General features: G+C 36.2%; 1 protein-coding gene and 1 long non-coding RNA gene across 4 annotated transcripts in view; one reads left to right on the top strand and one right to left on the bottom strand.

The window, feature by feature from the left end:
* The window catches only part of bib (MIP channel family protein big brain), a 389,669-nt gene that overhangs the window by 141,475 nt on the left and 232,926 nt on the right, over positions 1-15,268 (top strand). The window lies entirely within an intron of this gene.
* Positions 1-15,268, bottom strand: part of LOC145683854 (uncharacterized) — a 405,847-nt gene that overhangs the window by 257,619 nt on the left and 132,960 nt on the right. The gene's annotated exons all lie outside the window — the stretch shown is intronic.

The following is a 15,268-nucleotide window of genomic DNA, read 5'->3' as shown; positions in this document are numbered from 1 at the left end:
TTTCAGTGCTATTTTCGTGTTTAGCACTCTAAAATTGTCCAAAAATGGTTATTCATAACTCCATTAGAAAATCTATATTGAACAACGTTATTTACTAAAGCGTTTCTAGGAGCAGATTTTTATGTATAATCACTATATCTGTATCCGGTAATTGTTCTTTGTCTTTTCTTTCCACCTGAAACAAATTTCAAATGCATTATTATCATATTTTATGCATAATATAAATTACTGCATATGTATAAATAACTGTCTTTGGAGTTATAGTCACAACTTCGTATACTATTTTAAAAGCAAAAAAAAAAAAAAAAAGTTCCACACTTTTATACTAATTAAACTCCAAGAAACTTAATGGAAACTACCACAGATTTCATATTACAGAAATAAAACTGTTAATTTGCCGACATCTCAAAGTACGTTGGGTATTGTTACCATACATTAGCATTTTTACAGTTAAAATTTCCATCCACATACATTTCCTGACCAAATTGTTTCGTTGTCTTGAACATGGCTAAATCTAGTCACACCGGGACTCTACTTCTTACTATTGTGTTTAGTATAAGCTTTCCGCATATTACCCAGGTAAGGAGGGGAGTACACGTAGAAGTATGTTCACATTTTGACATTTCAGAATATGGTAATCCTAAAATTGGCCATTTGTCCAACTTGACCTTAGTTTTGTAGAAGTTTCATTTTTTCATTGATCAAGACATGCATTACATGCTACCGTGTAAATTGATTATCTATCTATCTTGGGATTCGACCGCATTGAAGCAGTCTCATTTTCGGATGTTCCTTACCTTTGGGCTCCTATTTACGTTTATATTGGGCACACGGTATAATATTTTCTTCATCTCTTAAAAACCTTGTACGAGAAGAACATCTATTACTGTTGTTGTCAAAGGTCAATAAATCAAAGGTAGAAAGAGGGGAAAGCTGCTCATTAAAACTAATTCTCCCAAAAATACGAGAGACGCTAGTAGTGTTCCTTGGTTTCTATGTCAACTGTAAGTGATTTTTGAACATAACGTTACCAATATTATACGACATTGCAAATAATTTTGTATTCCAGTTGAAATGGATTTATTGAGCTTTAGATAACCTATTATTTTCTTATTGGAAGACAATTCCGTCTGGAAAACTTAGAAAATTTATAACAAATAAGGGCCAGTTCATATTGCAAAACGAAATTTAAAAAAATTAAGAGCATAGCTCCTTGTTGGTTATCTATCAAAAGTTTAAATGTTTCACAGTAGGGATCGCTGCTTTACGTACTTTGCTACTTAGATGTTGTTTCGAATTTTCCTTGAACCAGAGATCTTATTTGCATGTGGCGTTATACGTGGAAGAAATGAAACTTTGAAAAAAAGGATGTACCATAGATGTGATTTCTGGGTAATAGCATGCTATATACTTGCCACGTTCAAATCATCCCCAACGGGCTTCCTTGTAGTTAAGCAGAAAGTTTACTCTAACTGTATTCATAAATAACACTCGAAACAAGCTATAAACGGCACTAGCTAGGGATGCGCACGAGTCGAGACATGTCTCGAATCTCGACTCGAATTCGAGTCGAGACACACTTTGTAAAATTCGAGTCGAGTCGAGACTGCTCGTAAAAATCTCGACTCGACTCTAATGTCTCGAAAATCTTTCTATAATTTGTAATATTATTTTGAAGAAAGTATTCACTCAGAAACATTTTTGAAACCAATTTCTGGGAGCATCCATGTGTCTAGTGGAGCTCGAGCAAGGCACCACAACGGCCCAGGCGTCACACTGTTTGCAGACTACGTACACCCCTTCATGACGACCATGTTTCCCAACGGTAGTGGCATTTTTCGACAAGATAATGCACCATGCCACAAAGCCGGGAGTGGAATAGAGTGGTTCGAAGATCACAGGGGCGAGTTCCAAGTAATGTGCTAGCCGCCCAACTCGCCGGATCTGAACCCAATCGAACACATCTGGGATGTGATTGAACGTGACGTCAGAGCACATCGCCCCTTCCCCGGAATTTACGGGAATCAGGTGACCTGTGTGCATATGTGGTACCAACTCTCTCCAGCGATCTACCAAGGATCATTGCGTCCATACCAAGACGTGTCGCCGTTGTTATCCGTGCCAAAGGTGGACATACTGACAATTCTACTAGTCATAATGTTCTCGCTGATGTGTGTGTATATTTTAACTTGTATATTTTTTGTCTCAACTCGAATTTCATTAATGTGGTAGCTTGATGAAACAGTATTCCATCACATATTTTTATACTCATGCGAAAATGTTTTAGTTGAATAACTATGACATTGACAAACGGGTGTACTTCAATAAAAGGTAAGGCCTTTATTTTAAAATAAAGCATCAAAAGATAATGGGTGATATCAATAAAAATAAGTAACTACTCCTGAGAAGTTCTGCTCGAGAATCGGAGTAACTACAGCTGGAGTAATCTCCTCCCTCAATTTCGTATCAATAAAACAAGCCACTACTCAGGTCTAGTCTGCTCCAGATTTATGAACGTTTACTCGCGCTTCCTCTGCACGTAGCACTGAGTCGTATCAATAAAAGAAGTGATTACTCATTTCTCCCATTCATCGCGCAGTCATTTCGTTGTTTTTAACCTATGGCGTAGTATCTTAAAAGCCATGAAACGGGCAAGTAGCAACGATAGCTTCAATCAAAGTGCATTTGTGGATATTGTAAAAGAGTTTCCAGTGGTACTTTCAAAGTCACAGCTATCAGAAAGTAAGCGAAGGAAAGCCGAAACTTTTGAAGGTAATTACAGTGAAATGCAACGAAATATCAAATACATCTACGACTGAGACACAAATTCAAGAGAATCTTTAATATTCGAGCGAGAATAAAACCAAAATAAAAAAGAAGAAAAAATAAAAAATAAAAAAAAAAAAACGGGAAAGAAGAAAGTAATACTGAAACCATGGGAATGAACCTATTTGAGCTGATGGATGTTGATTGGAATCCAGCATCAAGATTAACACGACAAGCGCATATCACGTGTTGTCCAAGGTCTTTGTAGATTGTTTGGCTTTAAGAACGAAATCAGACACTTGGCTCCTTTGTTTTCTTTTTAAGAAAGTCCAGCCACCCACGTCATAAATCACGTCCATTTGATTGCGTTTTCAACACCATACGTGTCGCCTTTCGCCTTGACATAAACAAAATACATTCTCATGTATACACCCTTTCTATCAACGTTGAGTTGAGTTGATTATTAGTTTAATTAACGTCCTTTTCAGTAGCGTGCCTATATGAGACAGAACCCACTGATTAACGTGGAATCCAAACCACATGAGCTCCTGCCGGGAATCGAACGCGGGTCTCCTATGCCAAAGGCATGTACGCTAACCGCTTAGCCACGAAATAGCTCTTCCTATTAACGTATTACTCTCCAAAATACTAGATTTCTTTAATGCCACTTGTGTATAGTCAAGTGCTCCGATAGCACCCGGAGATGTATATTGTTCTTGCCACACTGCCTTTGCTGTTTGTATATTACGCACACTTCCGGAAACAATCCATTTTCAGGTAGTCATAGACAGTACTTTGCGCCACACCAGAATCCCCTGACATTCCGACCTGGAATCCCAGATCACTCACGTAACGCAAGAAAACTAAGGGCACCGATTTCTCTGTAAATTTGGGGGGAGGGCATTCAGATGCAGAAGGTATATATATCAGGATTTTAAGACAAATTGCACTCTAATTATGCCAAATATTGTATATTCATAAATACAATAGGGGGCCCACATGAGGGGCCCCTTGAAGAAAACCCGCATCTTTTCATCATTACGTAGTCCACCACCCCGAATCTCGGTTGATTCTCCTTAAAAAATGTTGTGCTAATCACTACATTTTCTTTCATAAACTTATAATGCTTTTTGTAATCTCCATTTCCAACATTTCTATGCAGTTTATAAGTTTTTCTACGTAGTAAAACAATCATATACTCTGTCATATTTCGCACGGAGTCACCTATTTAGCTTGCTCCACAAATTTGGAGAAGTTACTAGCATCACAGAGGAGTCTTTGATTTTTATTGATACCAAACGCGTAGTAGTTACTCGGCTCGAGAATAGAGGTGTGGTTACTTCAAAAGGGCGGGGCTTCTCCGAGGTCAGCCGAGACGACTAGTGCTCAGTTCTCTTTTTATTGATACCAATGCGAGTAACTACTTCAAAATTGGGCGTAATGAGTAACTTCTACGTTTTATTGATATCACCCAATGTATAAAATTAAAACTATTCTATTAATAATATATGTTGTACTATTTGTATAATACTGTATGTGTTGTAGCCATATATGAAATTTCACTTCCACCGTTTGGAAATAAATATTCCATGTGTAGAATGCGTAAGTTTTAAGGTTATTATTGTTATCAGGTTACAATATATCCTGTAACCAAGAAATAAATCCCTATTCATATTTCGAAAAATTATAATACTGTAATAGAAAATGATATTTGTATCTACATTAAAAGTACCTATTTCACTATGTATAGATGTCTTTCTTGTGTAATAAAAGAATCCCTGATACTACAGTTCACTTTCTCCTACAAATGCGCTCTGTAAGAAGGGTAATGTGTGGTCAGTTCCGCAATTTCCCAATTGATTCGCGATACTGAATCAATACCGAAAAATTTGTCATCACTAGGAATAGAATTCGACAGCATTCACGCTAAGAACAAATTTGTGTAACAAAAGAAGGTTTATTTCTAAATTTTCTTTGCATGTGGTAAAAAAAAATGATTACTATTTAGCATAAAAATTCTATAATAGTATTCAAAGTTGTTAAAGCGATACATATTATAATTATAATTATTAGTCCAAAATGCTACCTTAACTGGTTTACCTGTTTCCGTGAGGTTACAAAAGTGAAAGAGCGCTAGTGTATTCAATGTGAAAACCCAGCTGGTGTCGGCACGGAAACAATGAATTGATTTTAACGTCCCTTTCAGCAGCGAGGCTATATGAAACGAGACTACTGATTAACGTAGATTCCGAACCACATGAGCTCCGCCGGGAATCGAATAAGGATCTCCCACGCTAAAGGCGACAGGGAAACGAGCATTACCGGCAAGGGAGAACCGATGTGGTGACCTCACATTTTAACTAGGTTACTAGTGTCAAAGCCGCACCGAGATTCCCTGCTCCTTACAGGCTCTTGTTCCACGGATTCCCAATAATAATAATAATAATAATAATAATAATAATAATAATAATAATAATAATAATAATATTATTATTATTATTATTATTATTATTATTATTATTATTATTATTATTATTATTATTATTATTATTATTATTATTATTATTATTATTTCGCACAGGAGATTGATCTGGTATCACAGCCGTCTGCTAATTTATATTTGTATAACCAATCACTAAATCTAAGACTTTGAAATACACGAGATGCAAGAGGCACCTTGGTAGGGTTGAAAGTAACCACAAAAACTTCCAATAAGACTGGACGAATATACTAAAAGCAATAGGTTTAGCAAAGAAAATAAAGAGCGCCCACTCTTCCTGAGTGCCATAAATCTGTCTTCGAAAAAGGCGACAGGGCTGAAACATTCATTCCGCAGATGCGTTATGTACAGAGTTTTAAAACCTGTTTTAAATGGCTAGCCCGAATTTCTCGCACGCTGCTAACACAAACAGGAAGAAAGAGAGATTGCACTGTTGCAAATCTTCACATGAAAAAAAAGGGGGGAATGAATAACTTAATTGAAGGCTTTTAGTAAAATTATAAGCTCATATAAGGAATCCTTTATTATTGACCTGACTCCATGCAAATTTTTGTAGGGATTTGTTCATTGGTTACTGAGAAAAATTCGAAAAAAGTTCCAATGTTATTAGATAGCGGAAAACTCGACTTGACAAAGAGGTAGCAACAGCCTTAATCCTTGGCGAAAATTGTAATAAATCATTACACGGAAGTGATCTCTCGTCAGGTCAGATTTTTGATCACGATCACCTCACTTCAAACTGATGACCTGCAACGACAAAGATTCCGAGATACATACATACGGTTTTGCATTTAGGACTAGGCTAGTCGACAAAGCGTTACCCCCCACAGTGAACGCGGCCTAAGTGGCTACACGGTAATTTTAGTTTCACCAAAGTTGTAAATCATACTATGAGCCAGTCAGGGTTTCCAGGTCTTTTCTTTTCATTTCCCGCGCCAGAAGTGGTAGACCTGGATTCGATTCTAGGCAGGAGGTTATGTGGTTAGGGTCCCACGTTGAGCTGTAGTTCACGTCTGATGTAGCCTCGCTGATATAGTCGAAAGAGACGAAGCAAGAGGCATTTTCTTAAAGATATCCTCTGTATCGAAAACAAATATTAGACCCCAATCAATAACTTCCAACATTTACACTACTTTATACTTTACTAGCTATGCACGTGCCTTTGGAGAATGGGGTTCCGGATTCGAATCCTGTGGGAGATCATTGAAAAGTTTCAGCGCATAAAGGTAGTTTAGATTCCACCTTAAACTGTAGGTTCACATCTTGTATAGCTTCGGTGCTGAAAGGACCGCTAAATTCCAAGCCACCAAGTATAAAATTTACATCATGATATTTTTAACCAATTCTCTGGTTTAATCTTTTAATTTTTTTCCTCTCATGATTTTGGCTTCTTCTGAAATTCCTACTCTTCCAATTTTAGCACCTTATTTTCAGTTTCAGAACAAAGTTGATAAAACACGAGCAGTTACAGTTAAAATAAATAAATAAAATAAAATAAACATATCTTTCCCAGGAATATTTCTAAGCTGCATGGAAAGAAATGTCTGGAAACTGAAACATTATGTGTTTGTTTTACAAAACTAAGTTTCGAAATAATTTGGCAACGTAGTTTTTCGGTCATTTCAAAGACTGGAAAGAGAATAAGATGTATTGAACCCCAATTTAAAATTATGGTCTTTGCTGTTTAAAACATTTTCGATATACCTAAGTACCAAACTATTAGAGGTGGCATTTTCCGCCTTTCTACTGTGCACACATCTATGGCTTAAACCATCTAAGGGCAATTGTTCCATCATCCACCCCATAAAATGACGCATAGGCGACGCTGGCCCTTTCGGACTGTTGCGCCTGAAGGTTTGGTATATATTAGGTATATTGGAAGTTGGCACAACTTTAACAAAGTATTTATTATTATTATTATTATTATTATTATTATTATTATTATTATTATTATTATTATTATTATTATTATTATTATTATTATTATTATTCATAGTGAACATCAATTTGGCTCGATGTAGCTCTACTTAACAGTATTAAATGAAATCATAAAATAAGAATATTCTTACCTTCTTCATTCTGAGAATTCCGTTCCATTCCCTTTCAGTCTGGAACAAATATCGCAGCCACTTCTCTTCACATTTTTATTTTTAAGTCACGATTCATGTAGTTCGGATCTCTTAAATCATATAGGCATGGCATATTTTGTATTTCGATTATAAACGCCTCTGTGTTAAACACACTAACCATGACTGGATATGTACACAGGACACGTTTTCAAACACAACTGATAATTTCTCTTTGTGATTACACTTGTGGTTATCTGTTTGGGGGTGGAGTTCGAGCTTCGGAGATAGGGGCTCAAATTCAAGTTATTTCGTTGTTTCATCTTTTGCCTAAAGCCAAATATTTTGCTTATAGATTACCATGGCATCAGCTAACTGTCAATCAAGTGTATCACGAGAAATCACCCTATTGTGTTACATAGATTTTTCTGTAATTAGCTAATTTTTCGGAATTTCCTTCTATTTTTGTGAATTTTCTTTTGTTATACACACATACTTTATAATAGCAGAGTTCCATTCTCTGCACAAAGCGTCTTCCAAGCAGCTGTTTCTTGCTACAATCCCCTTGCCTGGCAACACGTCTTTCTTTTCTGTCCTTCCTTTTGAAATCTTTTAAACAGCAGGCGGTCTATTGTTCCGACCTGCACCAAATACGCTCGAGCCGGCGTTTTTTCAGCGATTTTATTGCTTTCGCGTTCATGTTTAGCCGCTCAGATTTAAATACATGGTCAGCGTATTTCAAGCATACGCAGGAGCAATAAATACGCTTTGCGATCGCTTAAAGTAGCCGGGGACTATAAGTGAACAAAGATGACAGTTTATAACTACAACAAAATATAACAGATTACATTGTTCCGTACGTGATTCCCGAAACTTTGTAATGCAACGCTCGCAATAATTAATCACCTTACACGTTGCAATAGCCTATAGCAATACCAAAGCCATAGTAAAAGTTATAATTGGTACAGTTCATTGAACACTTCATAGTATTCTGCACAATATGTATAACTGAAACGGAATTTGTTATAGGGCTAGAAACATCTAACTTTGACCTGAACAATTTCGATTTGGGAATACTGTTCCGATTCCCCTACGGGTCGTGAATAGTATCGCAAGAAAATAATAACAACTGTACAGTATACGATTTTACAGGGTGGTACGATAATACACCGACAAACTGAAGATGATGATAATAAGCATGAAATTAAGCAAAAAAAATATTTAATGAGGATGGGTCGAAACCGGCACCATTTTACCCTGAAAGGCATTCAATAGCAAGCGAAGGTGCTTATATAATGCCGAATATACCATGAACGCGGAAGATATTGCTGTTGGGTCAAGATTACGAAGCAAGTTGACCCTAGCAGATGCAGTGACCTACCGATGGTAGCGAAGTGCTGTTCGTGTTACAGGGGTCCCTACAGACATATGGAAAATTTACACGCGTATTTTTCTCATCTGTGGTAATCTCTGTTGCGCAGCAACCACTATGTACCATCAGTGCGTCATTACATTTATCAGGGTCGATTTTCTTCGTAATCTTTTGATCCGACAGCGATATCTTTACACGTTCACAAAATACCGTATTTGGCATTATATAAGCGTCTTCGCCAGTTTTTGAACGCTTCTCAGTAAAACTATGCTGCCTCCGACCTATATTCGTACACATTTTTATTTAATTTCATGTCGATCATCACCCCCTTCAGTTGTCATTATATTATCTTACCAGTTTGTATATTCGAGTAAATGCGTATGATGTTTAAGGACTCAAATAAAATTATGAGTAAAATTATTTACTGATTATTACTGTTTTCATCATTTTGAGCGAAACATTTCTCTTTACTAGAATTAGGTTACGTGCTATTTATAAGGTTTATAAGTGTTGATTAATTTTTATAGTTTTAACAGTTGAAACTAAAGTCGCGCAAGTAATAAAATATTAAGCAAACCAAAAGTATTTTCTAATTTAAATTACGGTATGTTCAAATGAGAAATTAAATAACCAAATGCAGATTCAGACATACGCTTTTTCTTATTTGCAAATTAACAGTTGATTAATTGCATAAGATTAATTATTAGTAGAAAATTACTGATGCACGTAACTGCATATTAAAATAAACAAAAAGTGAATATTAATATCTGTATTTGATTTGTTTAGTAATTAGATTTGACTTTTAATTTAGTGATTTAATTAAGCGACTATGTCAACTAAAACTGGAAGTTGGTAAGTTTTAATTGTGGACACACATCCACACACACACACCATTCTTTGACATTGGTATTCATCTCTAAATAACAAGAGAATGACAGTGTTGATATTATGAAGAAAACAAACAGTTTGTGTGTATATGCAGGATGTCCCAAAAGTATACAGACGAGCATCGATCAAATATGGCATTTTAATTTATTAAGGTAATACATTTATTTGCTTCGGTCTGTTCCGAGCTTCAGGTATAAGTGAAACGAAATTAACAATACCTGTATGGATATAAATGATATACCATGAGCCGATCAGTACAGGACTGTATACCTACTTTTGGACCATCCTGTATATATATAATATGGGCATACAGTGGTGTGAGGTAAATCATTTAGAAGCATACATCATATTGTGTTTCCAATAAGTAAAGAACTTTATATAATGTGACTCTAAAAAAGTGATTTTCTGTAACCGAATTGCAAGAGCGCATGGTCCTGGGTTTGATTCATTGTACGAATACATAATTTTCTGTTCAGATAGCAGCGTTGTGATGAATCAGAGAGCTACTTAAATTAAGTAGCAAACTGTGGTTTAGAATATAATAATAATTGCTATGCCAGCCCATGTGCTGGAAAAACTTCATATTAATGCGGCTGGCCATACAGTTTTTCGAGATTTGTAACTGCAGGAAGCTTTTTTTTTTTTTTTTTTTTTTTAAGTTTTGATAATAGTTTTACTTTTCATGAACTATTGTGCGTTGTTGTAAACGCCTACCTTGCACTGGAATACCACTTCTAGTAAATCAGCCAAGTCAAACAGTGTCGGGTTTGGTCGGAGGAAAAATGAATGACCGTTCGAATTCACCAAGTGATGTCAGCATTGCGGCGTCCATCCGGTGTCGTGAATACAATTGGGGAGTTACTTGAAAGAAGTAGCAAACTCCTGTTAGAAAGCCAGTGTTAACGGTGAGGAGAGCTGATGTGCTTACCACACATCATCCGAAAGGTATGAGTACATTAAGCCGGTTGATAGACTCCGGGTCCTAAGGACTATTGCAACATGAATTTATTATTTAACATTTATTTACTTGTTTATGTTGTTTATTATCGTATAAATATTTAATAATAGTGTTGTTATAATTAATATTATTGTAAATAACATACTATTGAAGATAGACAAATATATATATGCAATCACCAATACCTTGGTCCAGTAGTTTCCAACTGGATGCCCTATGACGTCACAGTTATTTACGTGCGTTCTCAGTTAACCACACGGAGAGGACAAGGACAGCACTTGCGTTAACCTGTCAAGCAAGGATGATATCCATAATTACTCCCATAGGAATACATTGTGAACCGAATTAGATTGTCCGTATCTTGGGATCATCCGCATCAACGAACTTAATTCCTGTCTTTTGATCCTGTACATCCTGTCCAAAGTTGATCCATGAAGTAGTTAATGAGATTTCGTGTTTCCCGAACGAAAACATGGACCGACAAAATAAATTGATAAATGAGTTTTTGGTAAACCAAACTGCTTAAAAAGAAGAAAAGTCAAATACAGTTCGTATCTCACCTTATCAAGGATGCTGCATCACGCCTAATAACTTATAGTGGTTGGTGACGTAGTAACATTCTATGAAACACTGAGGAAACCGCATTTTCTGTGTGTAATTTCTCTGCAATAATCTAAATTAAGGCAGAATTAATGTAGAACAACGGAATAAGAAAAGAAAAAAACTGAAACGAGGGAATAAAAACCAAAAAGAGTAAAGAGGAAGGAAGGGTTGTTGACGAGTTGCTTAAATAGCACATTAGGCATTGAAACAGTTTGTTCACATGATTTCATACTTCTCTCCAAGACAATTGGGCATTTTCCTTTCTGGACAACTGCCCGCATCTGTTGTTGACCCCAATTAAGCAAATATAAACCGTCCTGCCAGGGGATTTAACACTGGAAAGTTAAAGGAAGTTAAAATAGAAACAATGTCAATTTACATTGACTTGGTGAGTTAGCCCAACAGTTGGGATGGATAACTTTCTTTATACATGAGATAATCGGCAATTACTGTCTTTTAAAACGTCAAAGAAAAGTAGAAAGCACGATAAAAATATGCATCGTTCTGTTCATTACTTTTACTAGACTTTATGCAACTTTTAAGACGAATCAAGCTGAGCCTGTCTGTGATTCAAAGCAGGAGTGTCATTTGAGGAGGGCAGGGAACAGTTGCCCTCCGTGTCTGAGATGTCCATGCTGTTTTAATAATAATATAATGATAAAGAAACAGGTGAAATTCTTACGTTGGTGGAGTATCTTTCCCCCTTGTTTAGATCTAAAATGAGGTTACTGATTGAAAAGTTGGAAACAAAGGACCCATGACGATTTTGGCAGAAAGTAAAAGTTGAAATTAATTCGAAAATCGGGTGCAGTCATTTAGGTTTGGAGACAATTCCTTCGGAAATAATAGAAATTTCAGGATTGCTAAACGCACCACAGTGAAGAGCGCACAAACGTTACAAATTTTATAACGGAGTATATGCAAAGGCGTCACTCATATCCGAAATATTTTAGATACCTTATGCTCATACCAGAAGTCTGATTCCAATGTGTGATGTACAATAATGTCCTCTGCATAATAGTTGCATACCAGAATGGTGACTTTTTCCGTTTGCACACAAGTGGGATTTCAAAAAAGTACAAATCGTGACAATTTCTATGAAACAAACCGTAATCGCTGCTAGACAGTTATGTTCATGTCAACAATTACACAAAAATAATGAAAAAACGACTGGAAGAATGTGAAGAAGAATGGATAGAATTAGTTGGATCTAGCGGAAAACCAATGAGAGGGCGTTTGAAATGATGGGAGAGGAAAAAACAGTTTTACATATTATTGAAAATGAAATCTTTCAGTTTTACGTCCCACGTTTATGCCGGTTAGGCTAAAGGAGACAGTGATTATGAGAAATGAGTGAAGTGGTGGAATGAAGAAAGTGGGAGGAAACGGGAGAACCCCGAGGAAATCCACGAGCACGGTATTTGTCCACCACAAAGTCCACACGGCGCGAGCTGGAATCGAACCAGGGACCCCAAGCACCGGAGGTGAACTACATATTATTGAGAAAAGGAAGATAAACTAGTTGGGATATTGACTAAGAAGAAACTATATGATGAGGGACATGCTAGAGGGTGTGGTGGCAGGAAATGAGGAGGAAGGCCCATATCCAAGGGGGGTCTGTGGGCCGCCCCCCTAAATTTTTACTGGCTCCTCTAAAATGTTCACGGTAAGCTTGCAAATAAACAATAATATTGTGATAAACTATTATATGGTTGGATCAGGCCCCCTAACTTCTACCGACCCCCCCCCTACATTTTTGGACTGGTTACCGACCTGAAGGGGGGGGGCGGATCCTAAAATCGAAACACAAAGATCGTACGTGAAGACAAAGAGGTTAGCGGAAGAGCGTGGAGTTATGACGATGATGTGATTATGTTCATGCTAGGAGGCTAATTCCAACGTATGATATACACTAATATTTGCCGCAAATAATATAATACGAATGTAATTCCGTTGTTCGAGTAAATTGTTCGGATAACAACAGAAGCTTTATATTTGAATGGCTGGGTTGCTGGACTGCACTGGCTTAGAATATCGGGCCCGGAATAAAATAGTGACAGCGGCTTAAACTGTGATTTGCTAGTAAAATAACTGGGTTGTGACCAGGGGAGGCTTCAGGATTTTAATCTTGGGTAGGCCTGCTCCCTTGCTTATGGATATATATACACATTTGATTGATTAATGACAGTAGGAAATTACTTTTACAGTAGTGGTTGATGCTATTTGTTAAATAATTATCTACCATTAATATAAATTGTGAGAAATATAGGCCTATTTACTTTTTATTGTATCTTTTAGTGTTTATATATATTTTCAAAATTTTAGGGTAGACCCGTGCCTACCCGGCCTACCCACTGAAGCCGCCACTGGCTATGACATTGCTATGCCTCTTTTCGTGAATTTAAATGCATCTTGTGTTGTTAAATGTAAGTTGAACACTTAATAAATACTTGCGAAGAATGAAGAAAAGAAGGAAAAAAAAAAACAAATTAAAAAGGACAATTCCCCTGAAATGCTAATGTTCAAAAATAATTAAAAAGTTAAAAAAAATGTGCCATCACATTAAAATAAATTAAGCACTTAAGTAAAATTTAATTACAATGTTCTATTTCCTGTTTCATATAGATTTTTGTACTCTACATACACTAATATTGCAACTGTAGGTTCCTAATATGCAGGAATTGGACTAATGTTTATAATTTACAAGTACTGCCAAACTATTATATAAATGTTTCTAGCATAAAGTAATTTTATCGTGGGTAACATATTTGAGCTCGTACTGTACATGCGATGATTTCAAACTTGCCACAAAAGTAACTTTTTTTTGTTTTGTTTTTTTAAGTACGTATAACAAATGCACAAGTTAGACATTATAAATCGTACACATACCCGAAAGTAATTTATGTACATATGAATATGCCCAAATCCATTACAAATGAAACAAACCTTTCCTTACATCCTTTTTTGTTCAGTATAGGTTGGTAACAGTGGAATAACAACTTTAATACAGTATCACGTATTTCCTAATTGCCTTCTTCGAAATCAGGGAGAAAATTGTGGATGTTGGCTAGTGTTCGCATCTTGTAAAATAACAACGTACGTAGTTTGAGCAGTTATCTTAAGCTACCATGGCTGTAGTATCGTGATAACAGATGGCGAAATAAAGAATTTTAAGCCTGTGCTCCCAAAGAACTTTCTGCCTTTTTAGCTAAGCCACAGAATCTCATATAGTTTATAACTATATCTTATGACGCAAAACTGCTTTAGAACTTGAGACTGCTTGTGATTCTTGTTCTTTTTTCCTCATTTAGTAATATTAATAGAACTAAATATGAAAATACTCGGAAAGCAGTTTCTGTAGTAACATAAATTTCAGTGCATAGAGATATAGAATGCAGATTAGTTTGTAGATTCATTTACAGAAGAAATTCTACTGCGAACATTCAGGAGATTTTTGAATATGAGTTGTGAATAGTAGTTTCTGCTAATAATTTTGTGCTCTGAAAAAGTGAAAGTTTATTAAATAGTAGTATAATACATGCTTACCTGTTCCCCAAATTATTCTTAATATTTTCTTCGTAATTATATGTTATCGGGTGTTAGTTCTCCTAATATTAATGAACATCAAATATTTAGATGTTTCCAGTATCTTTAAATTTCTGAATAAAATAATATCCAGGGCCGGATTTAGAGGGGTGCACCGGTGCATGTATCCATCATATTCCAAGTCCATGACTAAAGAAGTACCTGATCTAAAGCAGCAAGCTAATTACATACTAAAAATTATACCGATACAAAGTGGCCGTGGCTTAGTTTGTAAAGCATGGCTTTGCTTTCGGAAAGTCGTGGGTTCGATTTCCCAAGACCAGACACAGCATTTCCATGGCAATTCCTTATTCACACTACAGATGCCTAAAAGTATTTTAAAAATCGAATTTAATTCAAATATACTTGTAGTTACGGGTCACCCCCCGTCAGAAAATTCAGGATCCGACCCTGGTGGTAGCCTCAAATGTGAGTCACTTTTGTCCAAATCACTTTTGTAATCCACAGCGCACAGGGAAATACAGGGTTTGTTTCTTGCATACACCGACCTAGACTCCTTATTATCTAGC

Source organism: Thermobia domestica, chromosome 4 (genome assembly GCF_964235325.1).
Source record: "Thermobia domestica chromosome 4, izTheDome1.hap1.1, whole genome shotgun sequence".
In the NCBI taxonomy this organism is placed as follows: Eukaryota; Metazoa; Arthropoda; class Insecta; order Zygentoma; family Lepismatidae; genus Thermobia; species Thermobia domestica.
Note: the sequence above shows the minus strand (reverse complement) of the source record. Positions and strands in the feature narration are given on the sequence as shown.